Here is a 6,602-nt window from a genome sequence, read left to right as displayed (position 1 = left end):
GGAGCTGGAATGCAGTTAAATTGGAGGTGACTGAAAATTTAATTAATAAGAATTTTGGTATTGCAGTGTTTAGCTCAGAAGAGAGTATCAACTGCACGGTCAGAAAACAGAATATACTGAAATCATGAAATCCCAACTAAAAGAAATCCAGTAGAATGACAAAGAAACAGGCAAATAAGCTGAAAAGTGACAATACTTAATGTAAATCTGGCCTCTGCCTAGGAGAGCTTAATTGGGAAGCCATGGATTATGAACTGAGAGCAGTTAAAAAAGGAATATCAGTTAACTACATAGAATATCAACCATCTTTATTCTCGGTACGTATGCTAGAATTGGTTTCTGAGGCGGGGGGATTTGAAATTATGTGGAAAATATGAGAAGTTATCTACTTTAGAGTTCGGGAGGGGCTCAGGTCCCTACTGAATTTGAAAGACTGCTTAGTTGAAGGAAAAGGATTACGCCGAAACAAATAACGTGTAACTTCGTTCGACGAACTAAAGTAAAAATTTTTGAGTAGATAGACTCTTGTGCCTCAATTCATGGACCATAAGAAGAGAAATTGTATTTTATTCCTTTTTAGATCATACTTGTTGCACAAAGGCCTCTTATCGTAGCAGGTTTTGGCAAAACTACTGATATTAGACATGTATATTATCTGTAATCAGGCCAGGATTTACCATTGGGCCCACTAGGCCAGGAGCGCACAATATTAGGGGGTGCAGTAAATTATCACTGAATGATTTTGTTTCTTGACAAAAGCTGGACTGGCGTGATTTATCGTCAAGTGCCAGGTGCACTCCGTTGCCGCACTACCTATTCACAGAAAAGTGACTTTAAAACAACACAGGAATTCCGTGGCCACGTTTAAACTGTCAGATGCAACCCGGATTCTTAAGGAAAATAATTAAGATTAATTTGTGTTATACTATCTGGGTTGCAGCGGTAGCTAGCGACCTAGTAAGAGACGATCACGTCAAATGTTAAGATTTATAAAAACCCTTAACTCCTAAAAAAACTCATATCAAAACAAAAACTACACCATTAGAACCGCCTTGTCCGAAACCTCTATATAGGAAAATTTCTGTCCCTTGGATTGAACAGCAAGGGAAATATATTGGCTTGAAAATCAAGAAAAGTGGCAGCCACTACAGTATTCTGCTTAAACGGCATTTTTTTTTCTTTTTTTCTTCCACAGATAGCTTGGGACCTGAATATCGTAGAGAGTTGTTCAATGGCTGTTCAATTTTAAAAGAAACTAATGAGATTAAGAACCTTTTGTAATTAAAACCAATTATTTTTATAATAGAATCAATTTTTTATGAAAAACTTCATATTTCATGTTAAAAATTGATCAATGACGTCATAATCGTATCCGGGTTGCAACGGTAGCTAGCAACCTAGTAAGAGACGATCACGTCCAATGTTAAGAAATATAAAAATCCATAACTCCTAAAAAAAAGTCATATCGAAACAAAAAGTACACCATTATAACTACCTTGTCCGAAACTCCTGTAAAGAAAACTTTCTGTCATTTGGCTTGAACAGCAAGGGAAATATATTGGCTTGAAAATCAAGAAAAGTGGCGGCTACTACAACTTTCTGCCTAATCGGCATATTTTTTTCTTTTTTCTTTCATTTTATTTTCCACAGATACCTTGGCACTGGATCATCGTAGGGAGTTGTTTAATGGCTTATTTTAAAGGAAATTAATTGGGTTAAATATCTTTTGTAGCTAAAATTAAATGTTTCTTAAAGGGAATAGATTTTTCCACTAAATACTGCATTTTTGATGTATTTTCATACTGCAGTCTTGTTAAAGATATTTGATTTTTGTACATAAATCATAATCGTATACCAGCGGTAAGATTTGAACCCACGCCTCCGAAGAGACTGGTGGCTAACACCAGCGCCTTGGACCACTCGGCCACGCTGCCTCTCATAACTATATATGTGAATCCGGGTTGCAGCAGTACCTAGCAACCTAGTAAGAAACGATCAGTCCAATGCTAAGAAATATAAAAAAAATATAGTCAGATCAAAACAAAAGTACATCATTAGAACCACCTTGTCTGAAACCCTACTAGATAAATAATGAATGTCGTCATAGTTTTATTAGAGCTATGACATGAATAGATCCGCTCTTTCAGAGAGAATTTTAATCTGCAATTTTGAATGTTTTTCGTAATCCCGGTAAAACATTCGTAAAATGTTTCTCAATTTACAAAGATCAGCCTGCATTGTTGCCATCTTTTTGGACTTCTGAATATAACTTTTAATTTTGTACTTATGCGTTCTTTGCAGCTTGTGTAAACTGCAAAAAATATCCATGGTATCCGAGAAATAGTTTGAATCTTTCAATTCAAGCTAGAAAAATACCTTAAAATTTTAAAATTAGTTTAATTTTTGGTTTGGTTCTAACTACCCGACGTGGGATTTAATATGTATTTCCAGACCAAAAAATTTAATTTTTTTATATATTTTATTTTTCAGTTTAGAATCACTGAAGTTATTATGTAAACTGCAAAAATATAAGATATCTGAGCAATAATTTTAATCTTTTCATTCAAACTAACAAAATACCTGAAAATTAAAAAATTAGTTTTATTTTTATTTTTGTTAGGTTATGGGTACTTGATACGAGTCTTAAGAAGTTTTAACTAGATAAGAATATTATTTCTTGTTTAGCAATAAGAAGCCTTCTAAGCAAGTTATACGTAATTTAAAAAAATAGTACTGCACAAAAAACAGAGATAGCATCTTGAAAAGAAAAAAGCAAAGGTATTCAACAGACCAGGCGTATCGAGAAGCAATAATGGAGAGAGCCAAACAAACTAGCAAGGAGTGTTATCTTAATGATGAAGATTATAGACATGCAAAAATTGTTAGTGACAGTAATTGTTAATAAAATTGTTAATATTCAGTAAAAATTGTTAATAACAGCGTTATTATAATGATGAAGTTTATAGACATGCAAAAATTGAGACAGCCAAACAAAAGAACAAGGAACGGTATGATAATGATAAAGATTACGAAACAAACATAAGAAAAAAGTTGCTACCAGAATAATGGGTAGATACTGGGGTGACAAAAGCTATAATGAAAAAATTGAAACCTCTACGAGGCTTTACCAAATAACGCATAAGGACAAAGTGAAAAATTACATTCAGAAGTGAAAAGTATTCAAAATTACAGATTAAAATTCTCTTTGAAAGAGCGGATGCTGTTGAAAAGTTGGATAGAAATGCTCTGGCAAAACTTCATAGTAATATCAAAAAGAAATGTTGTCAGTTTAATGAAAATCTTCCAAGCTATGGACTGGCAACTTTGGATCAGTTTGTAGATGCAATTGAAAATTCTAGACAACACAGTAAATATACGGAGGAGTACTTCTTAGAAAATTCGTATATTAATTTTGGAAGGAGCAATTACAGTGTATGTAGCAGTAATAAAAATATATATATACAAGCATACCTATGAACAGCGAAGGAAAAGCAATGTTTTTCAATTATGGTGGAAACGAACCTGTTAGGGTTATTAGTATATGTGTTTGTAAGATTCCTCCTCAAGAAAAAAGTATTTCGAACTGTGTTTAAACAGTTCTTTTAGTTCTAATGAATATTTGGCAAAAAAATGCTCTGTGTATTAGACCAAGCTGTCCTGAAAAGTACAAGACAACTATTGAAAAATGCTCTGAAACTAGATCTCACAAGGAAATTATGATGGCTGAAGTCACCTATAACAATCTGAGTAAACATTCAAAAACAAAAATTGGGCAGCAGGTTACTTGGCAATATCATCCTGATATCTGCAAGCTCTACCCGACGGATATTGAATTATGTCAAATTCTTTTTGAAATCCTTGAAAATAATATAGCATTAAAATTTTCAACTGACAAAGTGGTTGATTTCTACCTTAGTGGCTTGGATGATTGTGAAATCAATTACTGGGACACAAGAAAGCATGGACATTCGTTGTACTGTAGCCCAAATGAGGGATGTCAGACCTATTTGCGTTCTCTAAGGGCACTAGCTCCTTATTTTCCTGTCTTGACCTTTTTCATTAGTAGCGTATATAAGGCCGTCTAAGATTATACAAAGATTTAAGATTATACATATCCGGGTTGCAGTGGTAGCTAGCAACCTAGTAAGAGACGATCACTTCCAATGTCAAGAAATATAAAAACCAACAACTCTTAAAAAAAGTCAGATCACAAAACAAAAAGTACACCATTAGAACCGCCTTGTCCGAAACCCCTGTATAGGAAACTTTCTGTCATTTTTATATTAAAGGACAAACTAAAGCTTTGCAGCAAAAATTTAAGTAAGTAAAACCTATATTATTAACCACCCTTTGGTTGTTTTGACGTCATTTCTAGTTGAACAGATTAATTGTAGAGAGGAAACTGATAAAACAAAATTAAGTACAGTTTTGAAGTCGTTTTTTTAATCTATTTTTCCAAATCTATTTTAATTTTAAAATAATATAATAAAGAAAGACCTCTTACCTATATAAATTTATATTAAAGCTACTATATTTAGCAAGGAGGTAGCTAAACTGAGTTACTTTTTTAAACTTTAAATTTAAGAGAGAATGCTTTAAATTCAATATATTAAAAATTATCTCCGGCGGACAATCGAACCCCAGTCCTCCGCGTGACAGGCAGGGATAAATTTCACTGTAATATCAGAGATTTATAATATAAAAAATACATAAGTCATGAGATTAATGTTCGTTAATACACCTTTTACAGTAATAAGGACCAATAGTAAGCTTCCATAGCTTTATACACGGTTTCTTCATTTTCTTCATTACCAAGAAATTGCATAGATTTAATCGGTTTCAAATTTTCATCCAGTTCATAAACGAAAGGTATTCCAGTTGGCAAGTTTATTCCCATAATAGCTTCATCAGACATTTGATCCAAATGTTTTACAATACCTCTTAAGCTATTTCCGTGGGCAGCAATAAGGATTTGCTTTCCTTTCTTCATTTGAGGAACAATAACTTTGTTCCAAAATGGTAGTGTCCTTTCCATGGTCAGTTTCAAGGACTCAAACTTTGGAAGTTCTTCTTTGCTAGGTCTACCTTTGTACCATGGATCCTCATTTATAATCTTGTAGAATTCACTCGACTCTTCAAGTGGTGGTGGGGGGCTGTCGAAAACACGTCTCCATATATGGACCTGCTTCTCCCCATATATTTCAGCAGTTTCTGCTTTATTAAGACCAGTCAAGCCCCCATAGTGTCGTTCATTTAGTCGCCAAGTCATCTGAACAGGAAGGCTAGGCTGCTCAATTTCTTCAAGAATGATTTTCAGTGTATGTTGGGCTCTAGTCAAAACTGATGTATGAGCAGCATCAAATTGGTACCCTTTTTCTTTCAATATCCGGCCAGCAGCATGGGCCTCCTGAATGCCCTTTACAGTTAAGGGAGCATCAAACCAGCCACAAAATTTGTTTTCTTTGTTCCATATACTTTCGCCATGCCTAATCATAACAATTTTGTACACCATATTTCTAAATAGAAATTTAGATAAGTTTCTCTTAAAAGCTCAATTAAAATGACGTAACGAGTTCATTGAATCGAAACGAAAATCAAACTAATTTTGAAATTTTCTAGTATTTTTCTAGTTCGAATTAAAAAATTTAAATTATTGCTTATACAACACAAATATTTTTGCAGTTTACTCAATACCTTTAGCAATCCTGAACTGAGAACTAAAATAAATTAAAATTATCTTGTCGACGGATAAACGTGTATAAATATTGCATTCACTTATTACTTCTCTGATTGACATAATAAGTGAAACTAATTCTTAAATTTTCAGGTATTTTTCTAGTTTTTATTGAAGAATTAAAATTATTGCTCCGACACCATAAATATTTTTGCAGTTTATATAATAGCTTTAGCAATCCTGAACTAAGAACTAAAATAAAAATAAATCTACACAAATAAAGCACAACATTACAGGGATAAGCATTTTAGGAGTCGAGCCAAAAAACGGTCTCTTCCAAGAGGCAAGTAGAAGTTAATAACATTTGCTTCTACAAAGCAATAGAAAAATGTAGTTTTTCCTAAATTATCCGGGTTGCAGCGGTAACTAGCAATCAAGTAAGGGACGATCACGTCCAATGTTAAGAAATATAAAAACCCATAGCTCCGAAAAAAAGAGTCAGATCAAAACAAAAGTACACCAATAGAACCGCCTTGTCCGAAACCCCTATATAGGAAACTTTCTATCCCTTGGCTTGAACAGCAAGGGAAATATATTGGCTTGAAAATCATTTACAATAAAGAACGAACTTCAGTCCATACTAAATAAAATAAGATTATAATTTATGCCTCGAACAAGTAATTTGTTTGCTTATGTCTAAAATACTGTCAAATTTGTTTTCCTAACTGAAAAACAAATTTTAAAATTAAAAAAGGTAGAATTATTGTAGGAACTGTACTAATTTGAAATTAAGTGTTTTTTCGAAGCTTTTCCTGGGTAAACCCTACTTTGTACCTTTCCATTTCATAATTTATTATCGTATTTTCATTACATGCTGTATATATCGTTTAATTTCTGGGTCTGTGGAACTTTGTTTCCAACAAAGTGC

General features: G+C 33.2%; 1 pseudogene; it reads right to left on the bottom strand.

Annotated features, from left to right (window-relative positions):
* Positions 1-4,744: 4,744 nt before the first annotated feature.
* On the bottom strand, positions 4,745-5,578 carry LOC148944454 (phosphoglycerate mutase 1 pseudogene; annotated as a pseudogene).
* Positions 5,579-6,602: the final 1,024 nt, after the last annotated feature.

This window comes from Artemia sp. Qi Xiang Cuo, chromosome 14, assembly GCF_049724085.1.
Source record: "Artemia sp. Qi Xiang Cuo chromosome 14, ASM4972408v1, whole genome shotgun sequence".
Classification (NCBI taxonomy): Eukaryota; Metazoa; Arthropoda; class Branchiopoda; order Anostraca; family Artemiidae; genus Artemia; species Artemia sp. Qi Xiang Cuo.
The sequence above is the reverse complement of the archived record's forward strand: the minus strand, read 5'-3'. Positions and strand labels throughout refer to the sequence as shown.